The sequence below is a fragment of the Silene latifolia genome, chromosome 5, assembly GCF_048544455.1.
Source record: "Silene latifolia isolate original U9 population chromosome 5, ASM4854445v1, whole genome shotgun sequence".
Taxonomy (NCBI): domain Eukaryota; kingdom Viridiplantae; phylum Streptophyta; class Magnoliopsida; order Caryophyllales; family Caryophyllaceae; genus Silene; species Silene latifolia.
The window spans coordinates 50,381,094-50,396,657 of NC_133530.1; the positions used below are offsets into that span (position 1 = coordinate 50,381,094).

Below are 15,564 nucleotides of genomic sequence, written 5' to 3' on the forward strand. Positions count from 1 at the left end.
GCATTAAGGCCCTTACGATCTCAAGCCGGTCACATGGAGGGAAGTTGTTGTATGTTGATTCATGTGTGTGTGAAGTACTTGAAACTTGAATCTTGTTCAATGGTTAGATGATATGATGGAAGAAGTGGAATACGATAGTATGTGAAAGATGCATTGAAATTTATCGATATTAGATTTTGAGCATGGAATATGTTAAGCATGTTAAGTGTTTATTATGTGGCTTTCAAGGGAGTGACATATGTGTATATATATCTCGGTATAAAAGCATGTGTAAAGTATGTATACGATTAGTAGTAGCTCGTTTTGGCATGACTCGGCCGAGCAGGGCGGGTACTCGACCGAGTAGGGAGTACTCGGCCGAGTAACCAATCACTCGACCGAGTGTTGTTTGGGGTGTGCGTAGCAGTAGCTACTGGTTGTATCAGCTCGACCGAGTATTAGAGCATACTCAACCGAGTGGAGTATACTCGACCGAGTATCACCCATACTCGACCGAGTATGTTTTCTGCGTTTTTGACGATTGCTTCTGGAGTGGAAAACTCGATCGAGTACTACTAGTACTCGACCGAGTAATCCATACTCGACCGAGTATATATTATACTTGGCCGAGTGCTTCTTTGGCTGTGGGTTGTTTATAGTTTGAGCCGTAGGCTTTATGCTTACGTTTCCTTGCTTCTTATCAGCTCAAAATGCCGTCAAAGAGATCAGCCGCGTATATCCAAGCATCTGAGATGTCTACAGATGAGGTAGCCCGTATGATCGAGCACTAGGATGCACTCCTTGAGGCTCTTACGAATGTGGGTAAGGGGGCGGAGAAAGCGGTGGATGCTACCCACCTGAGCACTATCATCGCCCGCTTCAACCCACCTACTTACGAGGGCATTGGGGAGCCCAAGCTGCTTGAAAACTGGCACCGTGATATGGTGAGTCTCCTAGAGGTTGTTAAGTGTCCATCAGAGTTAGCTGTTGTGCAGGAAGTGTACTATCTGAGGGGTGAGGCTGCAGTGTGGTGGCAGAACGTGAAGGAGGATGCCCGAGCTTTCTATAGAGAGAAGGGGGACGGTGCTATACCGTGGTCGGGTTTGAAGAGCACTACGAGGGAACAATTTGTGCCGGAACACATCCGTCACAAGATGAGATCCGAGTTCGATTCCTTTACCATGACTGATGACATGACGGTCACAGAGTACTATTACCGCTTCCTTGAGTTATCTCGCTATGTGGAAGATATGCAGTTAGGGCAAAGGGGTTTGGCTCTTCGTTTTGAGAGGGGGTTGGCACCCAAGATCATGAATAGGTTACCAGCCGAGGTCATCACCGATCTGAAGGACGTGTACTTGAGGGCCGGGCAAGCTGAGAGGTTAGTGGATTTATCCAAAGAAGCTACGGAAAGGACCGCTACTGAGAAGAGAAAAGCAGAGAGTGGGGGTAGCAACTAGTCGGGCCACAAGAAGGGCAATTTTGGTCAGACCAGAGCCTTTTCGGGAGGATCTGGGTTTTCTGGGGGATCTCGAGCTTGGGGAAGAGGTGGAGGTCGGAGTGTTAGTGACAACTCCAACCTCACTTGCTTCAACTGTGGAGGAATAGGCCATAAGAAGTACGACTGTACCAGTGCCAGAGTTAGAGTGGTATCGGGGGCTTATTAGGGAAGTTTCTCATAGGGTCCGAGTCAGATTTTTGCCAGCAACAGGCCATCTGGGTTGTGGGGTAACTACGGAGGGCAGAACAACAATGGCGGCTTCAACCGCAATAGTGGAGGATCTTATCAGCGCCCGAACAATAGTGTAACTTAGAACTCGTCAGCTAAGCCGAGTACTTATAACACCTCGGTCCAGAGTGGAGGTCAGAAAAGCAGTGGAAAGCTCTTCATGATGGAAAAACATGAAGCTAAGAATGATGCTTATGTAATTACCGATACATTTCTTGTTCATAATACACCGTCTTTTGTTTTGTTTGACTCTGGGGCAACACACTCTTTTGTGTCTAGAGGCCATGCTTTGTCTATGGGTTTGGGGGAGTTTAAGCTTGTAAAGGATAGTGTGTTTATAGCTTCTGGGGAGTCGGTGTCTTGTGTCAAGTTGTATAGGGATGTGTCCTTTTTAGTTGGAGGGGTAGACTTGCCGGTTGACTTACTAGAGTTTCTGATGGATGGGTTTGAGGTCATCGTCGAGATGGATTGGTTGGGTAAGTATGATGCTAAGATAGATTGCCGACAAAATAAAGTATCTTTAAAGGGTCCTAAGGGTATAAGGGTATCTTATAAGGGGTATGTTGTGAGGCCTAACTGTAAGTTCATCGCGGTAATGACCTTAAAGTCATGTTTGAGGAAGAAGTGTGCCTTGATTCTTTGCCAAGTGAGAGATCGGCGCGCTGAACAGCTGACAGCATCTGAGATTCATGTGGTGGGAGAGTTTATTGATGTCTTTCCAGAAGAGATACCGGGGTTACCACCTAAGAGAGATATCAAGTTCAGTGTGGAGCTTAAACCGGGGACATGTCCTATATCTAAAGCACCTTACCGTATGGCACCTAAAGAACTGGAAGAGTTGAAAAAACAGCTACATGATCTGTTAGACAAGGGGTATATCCGGCCTAGTGTGTCACCATGGGGAGCACCAGTGTTGTTTGTGAAGAAGAAGGATGGGAGCATGAGGCTATGCATCGACTATAGGGAGCTGAATCGTGTCACGGTGAAGAACAAGTACCCTTTGCCTAGGATTGATGATCTGTTTGACCAGCTGAGTGGTGCATGGGTGTTCTCTAAGATCGATCTGAGGCCAGGCTATCACCAGTTAAGTATAGGAGATGAGGATATTCCTAAGACAGCTTTCCGGTCTCGTTATAGTCACTATGAGTATGTAGTGATGCCTTTTGGTTTGACGAATGCACCAACAGCTTTCATGGATCTGATGAACCGGGTTTTTAGTCCATTCTTGGACAAGTTTTTGGTTGTCTTCATTGATGAAATCTTAGTCTACTCTATGACTAAGGAAGAGCATGAGAAGCACTTGAGGCTAGTTTTGCAGACTTTGCAGGATAATCAACTTTATGCCAAGCTATGCAAGTGCGAGTTCTGGTTAGAGGAAGTGGCTTTTCTGGGGCATGTGATATCTAAAAAGGGAGTGTCGGTGGATCCTAGCAAGATTGAGGCAGTGACCAAGTGGGAATCACCGAAGAATGTTGCTGAGATTCGAAGTTTCTTGGGTCTAGCCGGTTACTATATGAGGTTTGTGAAGGTCTTTTCTACGATAGCACGGCCTATGACAGCTTTGATGCGGAAGGAGGTGGGACGGCGTTCCAGACCTTAAAGGAGTGTTTCACCACAACTCCTATCCTAGCTTTACCAGAGGGTTGTGAGAACTTTGAAGTATTTACTGATGCTTCAAAGAATGGGTTGGGATATGTTTTGATGCTCAATGGGAAGGTTATAGCTTATGCGTCGAGGTAGCTGAAGCCATATGAGGAGAAATATCCTACTCATGATTTGGAACTGGGTGCAGTTATCTTTGCTCTTAAGATTTGGAGGCACTATCTCTACAGGGCAACCTTTAAGGTGTTTTCAGATCATAAGAGTCTGAAGTATATCTACACTCAGAAAGAGCTGAACACGCGACATAGACGGTTGATGGAGCTGATCGGGGACTATGACATGGAGATCATCTATCACGAGGGTAAGGCTAACGTTGTTGCAGATGCTTTGAGTAGGAAGAGCGTTCATTCGTTGTGTACAGCTTTGTCTTTGCTGAAGAAGAGGGGTGAGATGTCCAAGATGGGGATCCATATGATTCGGAAAGGGGATACCGTCAGGGATTTGACGATCGAGCCAGATTTGTATGAGGATAACAGGAGAAAGCAAGAGCTTGATCCTAAGATCCAAGAATGGAAGTTTAGGGTGGAGAGTGGCACAGCTTCCAAATTTTCCATCCACACAAATGGGAGTGTTCGTTTTGATGGGAGATGGTGTATTCCAGATGACTGTGGATATGGGCCACAGGGGCACTTGAGAACAAGCGTTTGCATTTGTGGAGTCGCCACCAATTTATTGTGGAAAATTGGAAACCGTTCGAATACTTCGCGTCATGTCAAGACACAAATTAATGACACAGACACTACTCGTTACCCTTAGCATTCTATGTCTAGAATGACTCTCGTGGATGCCAATGAACACGGATGTTCACAAAGATCTGGAGTAAGGGGTGAGGGTACATATTAGGAAGCTCTTTTGATCGAACACCTAATTCCGCCTGCCTCGATAGCGGCCTCTACTAATGATTAGGGAAATTATCTATACTTGATATGTTGTCGATTATATGCATGCAATGCAACATCCAATAAATTAATCCTAGCATGTGAGAATTAACTAAGTCGGTGAACATGTAATTTAGCATACATTTGGGTCAAAGTAAGGATTTAAGGTTGATTACATGTGAGAGCAAACAAACGATAATAAAGAGTACAATAAATAAAAATAAAATAAACAATAATAAAAAAATTACAATAATTACATTGGTTTAATGATTTACGTCGAAAATATGTTTAAAACGGATAATTTTAGAAAAGAAAAGGAAAATAATTAAGGTTAGAAAACGGACAGATTAGTGGTGATATTACGATTAATAGTCGATTAATACATAAGCTAACAAACTAGGTCAAAGCAGAAACGGAAGTTCAGAGACAGAAATCACCCCAGAACAGGCGCAATAGTGCTGCATCCCTTGGAAGAGGCGCAGTGGTCACTGCGTCTATTCTTGAGGTGAGTTCTGGTTGTGAAGCCGGAACTGCATAGTGTTAATGTTCGCTGGTGATTTTATTGATCGATTTATTGATATTCGACTCGAGTAAAAGTGAACGGATTATTTACATGCGAATTTGGTCATAAAAGTGATAAAGAACGAAGTTAAATTAATTAGAACGAATTAAAGTGAATTATAGACTAATCACAAATTAAGTTTATTAATAGAAATTAATTAGGTTTGCTATGTTAAACTATTGATGAGGATGGTGATAAACAGATGAAAGATATACAAAAGGCGAATTCCAGAGACTTGATATGAACAAATCGAATCTCTAAAATCCGGGTTTGATTTTAATGACGAAAACCCGCAAATATTGATTACTTGGTATTTAAGTCGGATATTTAAAGGGTGATAAATTATTATGAATTATGTATTATAATTATGCGAATGGAAATATGAAGAAAATAAGACAAAACGAAACAAAAGAGACGAATCAACAAAGAACAAAGGAAGAAGAAGAAAGCGAAAGCTGCGGCGGCCAGACCTCGGGAAGAGGCGGCCAGATGTCGCGACTCTTCGAAGAGGCGCAGCAGTTGCTTCGTTTCTTCTCGACGTATGTCTTCTGTTAATCCGTGAAAATAGGTTTGATAAAAGGGTTTTATAAATTGGTTTTAAACATGTTTTCGACGTAAATCTTACAATAATTTATACAATAAAAAGTACAATAATAAAACATGGGATTTACACCCTCAGACTTACATGTTTGACGAAACGAGATTAACGAAGTTAGTGATTAGTGATTGCTCGACTCGAATGTATGATGAAAGTGCCCTCGTAAGAGATATTAAATTTAAATTGATTTGATTAATTGAGTGGAGTTGGTCAAATTGGTCGGTCATGCAAAATGAGACTGGTAATCAGAAGGATCCGAGCTTACGTGGTCGAAAGTTAAAGCACGTAGACGTCAATAAGCAAAGAGCGCGGTCTTAGAATGCAAAGGGAGAAGAGAAGAGCGGACACTCGCGTGAGAAATATGAGGAACGAAGGTCTCTATTTATACGAATCATGCGGAGGAATTAGGGTTACGGTAAAACTTTGGAAACAAATCTCGAAAAGATTTAAAATACGCAGAAAAGGACTGGGGAAGAGGCGCAGCAACCACTACAGCCCTTGGAAGAGGCGCAACAGGTGCTGCGTCCTTTTCCCAGAAGTTTCCTCCCGCGGAAGAAAGATTTTCTGCGTTTCTGTTATGGATTGCGGTAGATCTCAATTTCCTTATTTTTTAAAATATGATTTCGGGATATATTTTGCCAAAAGATGAAATGATTAAAATTATGGAATTGAAATATCCGGAATATTCCAGAACATTCCGACTCGGCATTTTAAACGATTTATTAGAAAATGAAGACGATTTTTGACCCGGACTCCAAATGAACTCTAATTACTGTCAAAACGACCGTAATGGGACGTAGATGACGACCAAGGGGTAGACACAAGTACTTGAGCTATCAGTTGACGATAAACTTAGGAACTGTTATAAATCATATCGTGTACCAAACATGCGGCCCAATCATCACCGGGTGGTTTGCGGGAGGTGCAGAAATGAGGTATCTACAGAGCCCCCACTTGAACTGAGGCTTGGACAAGGCGAAAGTCAAAGTATAGCCATCAGGTCAATCGAAGATTACAAACTGACGACTATGGCGTCGCAAGGCGGCTCAAGGGGTCTGAGCCAAGGACCTGTCGTCGGGAACATTTTGGAGTCTGTCGACTATCGGGGAGGGTCGTTTAAAGTCCATTAGACTAGGTAAGGAGGCTCGCCATCCATAAGAAGAGACCATACCTGAGACTTATTTCTCGAGATGCTTCCGGAGGTGCGTAGGAGCTAAGGGTAAGCGTAAGAGCTAAGGTTAGGACCTAAAGGATATGTAGAGGTTGTGCTAAGGGTATGGGACCTTAAAAGAGAACATCGGCGAGAAGGAAGCCTAAGGGCAAACATGGTTTTGGGCGTATGAACCCGGAAAAGGCGATTTCAAGGAGTGTGATCCTATTGGTGAAGGCTAAGTGTAGAAACGTGGGTAGTCTCGGAACCTACGAGATAGTTGGCATGAGAACAAAGTATAATATAATATTGAAGGCAGCAGGACGTCAGTAGAAACTGCTGGGGGAATCTGCTTGTGTCGGTATCAAACGAACTTCATATCTTGAGAAGTACAATCGGCTGTCATGAACTCTCGCTGGGGAAATAATTGAGGCGTGTCGAAACACCGTTAGATAAAATCCGCTCGTTGTTGCAAGCGAAGTCTTGATAAAGTACTGCGACAATTCACAGTCTGCTCGAAGATGCGGGTCCGGACAAAGAATAAATATCAAACGGACCAAATATATTATATATGGTGTTAGAGAAGAGGTGCACCAAAGATGGGCCCACGAATAACGAACTTTTGAAAATTGAATTGGAGGGAAGCTGAGGAAGAGGCACAACAAGAGCCGCGACTCTTGGAAGAGGCGCAACACCTGCTGCGTCCTTTCCTGGGTCCGTCCCTGTCTGAGTAAAAACTCGACATAACCCGTGTTTATTCATTATAACAAAACACAAATTCTCTTAAAACTCTCTCAAATTCCAACGACATTCTACCAAAACTTGATTAATATCTTGTATTAATCATGACTAATCGAGGTATGTGTCTTATGCTTGCTTAAACATCCGTATTTGGCTTAATTTGGGTCGAAAAAATTAGGGTTTTCAACCCAATTAATTCGAAAATTTGGGGCTTTTCCCCAAATGGATTTGCCTTGTGAAATTGATATTAGAAATGGATAATTGGTAGTATAAGAAACATAAGCATTTGTTCTTTTTGAATTTTCATTGAGTATTGAGCATTTGAGTAGAATTGAGACGGTTTCTCGGCTATTTTGTAAATTGTTTCGAAAATAGCCTTAGGATTGCCCATTTGTGTTGAAATTTGGTATTTAGGATCCTTGTGTGATGGGTAAACTTCCTACCACCTCCGATTTTTGATTTGTGACGGCTTTTTCAGGACACTTTTCTAGGGCATAGTTGCCGTTATAGCGAAATGCTGCCGTAATTTCGAATCAAACCCATTACTAGGCTCGAACTTAGACTTGACTTGACCCATTTTACAACATAAGCGATTGGGTTTCGAAATAAATGGCCAAAGATGGCGGGAAAAGGCCATATTCGGAGCTTGAAAGGCTTGGAATTCACTTTAACCGAGGCTCATCGTCACTTGACGCGGCCTAATTTGCTCCAATTTTGCAGGTGACATGGCTTCTACGTCGGGGAGGGCTCCCATGGATGTGGACACTGACTTCGAACCTTCTCTTACTTTTGAGGAGGTGTTAGAGGAGGCGTTTGCTGAGGAGGAGGCCCCGAGGCGGCCCAACGTCGGACGAGGCGGCCGCCAGCTAGCGAGGGCACTTAAGTGGGCTGAGAAATGGGATCGTCACCATCTCATTTGGGATCTGGAGAGCCACCTGTCTTACAGGACTGTGAAGAGTTTGGTAAGTCTCGAGCTTGTCATTCTCTCATCATCGTTCTTTATTTGTTTGCCGTTTCATTTCTCCTTCACTTTGAGCTAAAGATACAGGAATCGATACAGGAGGCTGTGAAAATGAGGTCCTTTTCTGGCTACACGACGATGATGGAGGCCTACGAGAGACTGTCGGAGGAGGAGCAGGCCATCATCGAGCTTAGAGCTTTCAAGGCCTTAGTGGGAGCATGGAGGGAGATCAAGGGAAGGAAACTTCAGGCTAACCTTTACCTGATTCGAGCCTTCCTTGATCGGTATTGGGACACGACCTCGACCTTTCACATGCCTTTTGGTGAGGTCGGGGTCACGTTGGAGGACTTTGGCATGATCTGTGTTCTGCCGTGTGGAGAGGAGGTTGTGGTGTGGCCGTCGACGGCCATGAGGGTGGACTCAGCTGAGGCTAGGAGGCTGATCAGCTGGAACTTGGCGGCGAGTGCTGCTACGGTTCCCGGGTTAGTGCCGAGCTCTTACGTCATGGATTACTTTGCAGGTAAGACCCTGACGTTGGTGACGATGGATAGGAGGGAGGTGGCTCCTCCTCCTTGTACTGCGGAGTATAGAGCCCGCCTGTGGCTTTGGTGGTTCTTGTCTTCACTCTACCTTGGAGACAAGGGGGAGAGGCTGTTGACGAAGCTTCTTCCCTTCCTTTGTGACCTGAGTGACCTAGGTCGTTGGGACTGGGTCACTCCTGGCTTTGCGGTCCTCACACGCTACATGAGGGCCATGGTTCGTCCTGAGCTGCTAGAGAAGGGGACTTCTCCTGCTACTATCAGCCCCGGACTATTGTTGGAGGTATGAACCTTCCTTTCGTATCCTGAAAGATCATTTCTTCTTTTTATCGAATCATGAAAGATCATCATCGATTGTCTTGCTTTGCAGGTGCGGGTGTACTCCTACTTCCCGGGCTTCGCGCCCAAGAGGACGGAGCCTGGACCGAGAGCTTACCCCCTAGTGAGGGACTGGGTGATGTGTCGTATGAAGATCCAGCGTTCTTCTTACGATGTCTGTCGACGGGGCGTGAATGCCCTGAAGCTGAGTGACGTAAGTATTTTTGATCACTTTTCCTTCATTTGTTTATTCATTGTCCCTTAGAAGCGATCATATGAATGACCCCTTATTCGCTTGTCTTAGTGGGTGGCCAAGCCTTGGGTGGACTACCCTGATGCCCCTCCTTTCGTGGTTGAGGTCCTTTGACATAGGAGCTCGAGTCGGTTGCTGCTGAGGATATCTATGGGTCCAATGTGGTATCGGGGCGAGCGCTTGACTCGTCAGTGCTCTCGTGATGCCTTCACGGTTCCCATCGATCCTGCTCGAACGATGTTTAGGGGGCCTTCTGACGCTGAGAGGGAGGCTGACCCGACAGACATTGGTGGCGACGCTCTTCTCCTTCCTGGTGAGGATTACTCTCTGTTTGTTCGCCAGAGGTTGGCGTACTGGCCGGTTGTGGTAAGTGTTTCATTTTCACTTTTTGAATTGACTTTACAAAATGATGAATGATTATCAAATAAAGACTTCATTTGAATTTTGCAGGAGGTTGAGGAGGCGGGCGTCGAGCCCCCAGCGTACCCCGAGACCCTTGAGTACACTGACGCGGCGGGGATGACGACGATCTCCGAGCTCCGCGACTTTGGCGAGGCGGTGACAGATGCTGGCCTGGAGGAGTGACAACACTTGATTAGGAGGGTAAACCCCGGATTCAGTTGTCTTTTATTATTGTATAAGAATACATTTGTTCATTTCATTGAAAATCCTTTGTTTATCGAAATGCAGGTGGCGCTGTCTCGGTACATGGCGTTGTAGAGGGTGGCCAACCGGCTACGGGCTACAGCCATCGAGGCACTTGCTGGCGGCTGAGGACGACAGGTATGAACCTTTCATTTACTTTACTTCGAATTCTACTGTAATTCTCTCGCATTTTGTTTGTAATGATTGAAATGAGGCATTTCTTTGTCATTTGTAGAGGGAGCGCGACCTGGAGCGGGAGCTACCACAGTCCTAGGAGGAGACGGCTCGTCTGTTGAGGGAGCTGGAGGTCAGGAATGCCGAGATTGCTGCCCTCGAGGCTAGGGTCACCGAGCGAGGTGGCGACCAGGAGTAGTTGTCTTTACTTGTGTTGTTGTCGGCTGTGCTGTATACATTTTGTACATTTAGGACTTCATCTTGGATTTTTGGACTTTTTTGGGCAGGAGCCCTCAGTTTGATGTACATATGGCATTTTGATTGTATATATGATGGCCTGAGTGCCTTTGCTGCTGGGTTGTTTGTTTGTTCCTGCAGGTTAGGTTAGAACAGGTTTGGTAGATGACGGTTTACGCCGTCATACTGCCGAAATTTACATAGAATTACACGTAAACACATATTGTACATATGGCTTAAATTAGCGCAAAACGAGGAAAGGACCTAAAAAATGCAAAAACCTACCCAGAAATGAGCGGAAAAAATTGCCAAAAAATGACCGGACGGTAGGGAGGGCTACCCCCTAAAAAACGAAAATAAAATGAACCAACGAATAAATAAAATAAAATGAAATGGGTAAGTGTGCTAATTTGGCGAAAATGTCGATTTCGTCTCGAGAAGCGTGCTCGGAAAATTAGGAAACATAAAATATGGTAATTTAATGGAATTACCAAAATAATAACCTATAAGAATAGGAAATTATAAGCAAAAAGGAATTAGGAAAGATCCAACGCGGAAAAAATCACAGAAATCCTCTGAGGAAGAGGCACAGCACGAGCTGCGATCCTTTGAAGAGGCGCAGCACCCTCAGTTGGTCAGTTCTGACGGAATTTAGAAAACAACTTTTAGTATATATATAGACGTCGAGGGAGCTTTTATTCACACTATTCTTCCATCCTTCTTCCGTCTATTATATAAAACTCTCTTATTACATAGTAAAATTTACAAATCATGGATGCCTTGGAAAACCGTCTCAAGGAGTGGACAAATGAATTTACAAACGCTGAGAAGCACGATATGGGTGCTTTCAATTTGTGGTCGATTTTGAGTCTCAAATTGGTGAAGGTTGTGAACGCTTTCTTGGATGCTTGTTGTTTGGGGTAAAAATACCATAATAAGGAAGGCCCACTTAATAAAGTAAAATGCTAGGGGAGGAATAAGGAGCAAGGAAGCCCGAAATTGGGAGAAGGGGGAAACGGGCTAAAGGAAGATCAAGAGCCCATCATAGAAGGCGCCCGAATTAAGGAAAGAGAAGTTAGGGAGAAGTTAGGGAGATCAGGGAGAATTGGGGAAGGCGGCCGAGTATGGAAAGAGTTCTTAAGGAAATTATATTCCCTTCCCATAATCATAATAGGACATATCTAGGGTTCTCACCCTATAAATAGCCAAGGAAGCAAATCAAGAAGGACATTCACACATTCACATTCAAGAACATATCAACGCCACGACATTAGCTTAAAATTGTACTCAAATATATATCCGTCCAAGGTCTTGCAGGCCTGACGCCTAGTGCTAGCAAGATTAGCTTTACACCTCGATTGTATTCATCCTCCCGTTCAAGTATAGTGCAATATTTGTCAGGGTACCGTCCCTCCCGCGGTTGTTCCCACATTGGGTTTTCCGCATCACCAAAATCTTACGTGTCGATTTACATTACATGCTCTATTTATTTATTAACGTAAGGACGATCATACAATCAACCAACGAATAAAGACCACATTAACCCTAACCAATCAACATGGTAAAAAATACCTAAACAGTTGGGCGCCCACCGTGGGGCATTGTGGTCGTCAATCATCGCCGCCACCGCCCTCTACTCAAAATCCAACATCAACAGTGGCTACACAGGCTCTCGAACACACCTCAAGAATCATACCGATAACAAAAACCTCTTTACCTCCTAGGACTCTGATGTGACCATAATTGGCGCATATTTAGCCCCCGAATTAGCCTTGTTTCCATGCTTTTTAGTGCTTATTTGGGTCATTTCTTATCTTTAGTTCTTTGTTTTGCATATTCTTTGAGATTTTGATCCCTTGGTAGGAAAGGAGTAAGAATCTTGCATTTTCATGGCAAAACGAGACTAAATTGATCGAATTCAATGACCAAGCATCAAGGAGAGACAAGATTAGAAGGCCTTTGTACATATCATAATAGAAGAGCAATGTTGAGAAAGAATCCTTGAGTCCCCAAGGAAATCCCCAAGGAATTTATGAAGAAAAGGGAAGAAAAGAAGAAGTTACTATCTTTGCCGATGACAATCCGAGCGGATTGTCAACAATCCGTCTGTCCGGCCCCGCACAATCCGAAGGCGTCCCATGCCTCGAATCCGCTCGGATTCCCCCTCAACAATCCGTCCGGATTCCTCGAGAATCCGCTCGGATTCCACCGCCCAAACCCGTCCGTCCCGACCTTATTCCGCCCGGATTTCTTCACAAAGACGGATTGTCTTCTTCAAGCTACGAAAAGAGAAGCCCTTCTCTCAGAAAATACCGGGTCCTCCTTGCTCAACTTAAAAAGTGTAATTACTATTTAGCCCTTAGTTAACCCTAATGCATCCTCCCTAATTTTCACTATAAATACCCCATTAGGCTAATTAGAGGAGCATGTTCTTCTTATCAATAATTAGTGTAGTTAATATCAATAAAACCTCTCTTCAATATTGTAATCAAGTATTAATCAAGTTTTAATCCAAGTTCTAGTTCTTTAATCTCTCTTTTGTTCATCCTTTATTTTGGGTAATTGAAGATTATTTGGGTTATTATTGGGAGATTGACAACCTCTCAATCTAGCATTCAAGTACTTCTATTATTCTTGCTTTATTATTGGAATCATTAGTAGGTATAATCTCTTAATCCCTTTTTAATTATTGTTAATTACTTTCATTTATTCATCATGTTTCATATTGTTGGTATGATTGACAACCTTGCTAGCATGATCAACATGATAATGAGTGAGTAGTCTCTTAGCTAGGGTTAATGGGTGATTAGGGGAAACCAACATGGGGAATGATTCATGCTTAAATTAATATGCTTTCATGTTTTATTTGCTTGCTTGTTTTGATCTCAACTCATGCACATGTTATATTTGATGAAATGCTAAGCCTATGAATCCTTGCATTTACTATCATCTCCTATCTTTTCAACGAGACTTGTAAGACATAACCCAACTCGAGTCTCATTAGACCATGCATGTTGTTGAGTAGGGAAGATTAAGTCGACTTGTAGGTGTTGTACAATCTAATCGATACGGCTCCGGGACCCAAACTTTCCTAGGATTGTAAGACATAACCCAACTCAATCCATCACAACAATAATTGCTTGCTTATAATTTGAGAACATGTTTGTATGATCATATCCCATGATTCCCCTATGACCCCATGACACCCTAGTGCCTTTAATCAATTGTTTACACCCCTATAATTCATCTTGCTTGTTTATTTTCATTGTTATTCTAGTTTAGTAACCTTCTACATCAACCCAATTTGTGACACCCCTTAGACACCACTAGTTACAATAGAAATCTCATTTCAACTCCCGTCCCTTGGGATCCGACCTTTACTTGCCTCTTTACTAATTGTAGAGTTGTTTGTAGAGCTATAAATTGTGTTTTGATTCGACCGTGACCAACGACCACATCTTAATTTGTGAACACTTAGCGGGATCGCATCAAAAATGGCGCCTGATTTGCGGGGACGGTGTTTGTTTGACTTAGATTTCCTTTTTGTTATTAGTTGTGTCTTTCTTCGCCTTGAGGAAGTAAAACTCCTCAAGGTTTGTTCTAATTGTTTTTGAGTTGTTTGATATTTTGCATGTCTAGAAGGTTACAAGGTGATTTGTTACCTTTTGACCGTGAAATCGAAAGAACCTTGACGAACAATAGGAGACTTGTTAGGAGGAATTTGAGAGGTGTTGGTGAAGTTGTTCAACCCACTAGTGAGTTTTTCAATCCTTTCGCAATAGAAGGAGAAGAAAACCCATTACACAATACCCCACAAAATCCACCTACAATGCCAAAATTCTCGTCACACTCCGTACCCACCGAGGAGAATCTACCAAATGGTACTCCTACACCGCAACATCTCACCGGAAATTTTATTGCCAAGTCCGCCTTCATCCAACTAGTTGAGAGGAGCCAATTTGGGGGGATGCCTAGTGAGGATCCTCATTCTCATATGGAAACCTTTTGCGATTATTGTGATGCTATCTCTCAAACGGGCGTGACTCAAGACCAAATTATATGGGTCTTATTTCCTTTTTCCTTAATCGGCACCGCAAAGCAATGGTTGAAGGGCCTTGATAAGGCCACCCTTGGAATAGATTCTTGGAAGAAGTTGGCTCTAGCTTTCTACAAAAAATTCTACCCACCGGAAAAGACCAACATGCTAAGAGCTCAAATTACGGGTTTTAAGCAAAGGGATGAAGAGTCTTTGTATGAAGCTTGGGAGCGGTTTAAAGGTATTTGTCGCTCATGTCCTCACCATGGACTTAGCGAATGGTTTTGGTACAACAATTTTGGAATGGTTTATATGAAGATTCTAGGAACATTCTCAATATGGGATCAAATGGAATGTTCACCGAAGTTGATGACAATCAAACATGGAACAAGATTGAGGAAATGGCGGTCCATAACTCACAATATAGTAGACCTCGCAAGGCTACTAGAGGAGGAAAGCATGAAGTGGACTCCGTTACTCAATTGGGTGCTCAACTTAGTGCTCACATTGACACAATCAACTTGAAGTTTGAACAAGCTATGGCTAGACTTGAGGAAAACTCAAAATCATCGAAGCATCATGTTAATGCCATGACGGCATCCTCATCAATCCCAAGTGGGATATGTGAGAATTGTGGAACTTTGGGACATGACCAAAATGAATGTAGGGGAACAAATGAACAAGTGAATGCTTTCCAAGCATACAAGAGTGGTACCCCTTATTCCAACTTTTACAATGAAAACACCAAATTCCATCCAAATCTCTCATACAAAAGCCAAAATGTTCAAAACCCTCAAACAACATACACTCCACCACCCATGAGAAACCAAAATCAAAGACCCTTTTACAATCAAAACCAAGGTTACCAAAATCAAAATCCATACAATCACCAAAATGACCAAGGTTTTGATGTCCAAAAAGCGGTCCTCCAAATGCAAAAGAATCGACAAGAATTTTTCACCCAAATGCAAAAAGATAGCCAAGCAAAAGAAACCACCATCAACAACATTCTAGCTCACACCAAGATGTTGGAAACCCAATTGACTCAACTAGCATCTTCAAGCTCACAAAGACAAAAGGGGCAATTGCCACCTCAAAGTAA

At 43.3% G+C, this 15,564-nt stretch overlaps 1 non-coding gene across 1 annotated transcript; it reads right to left on the reverse strand.

The window, feature by feature from the left end:
* Positions 1 to 14,627: 14,627 nt before the first annotated feature.
* Positions 14,628 to 14,734, reverse strand: LOC141658050 (small nucleolar RNA R71). Its single transcript, XR_012548961.1, has one exon. It is a non-coding gene; the product is annotated as a small nucleolar RNA R71 (small nucleolar RNA).
* Between the last annotated feature and the right edge of the window lie 830 nt (positions 14,735 to 15,564).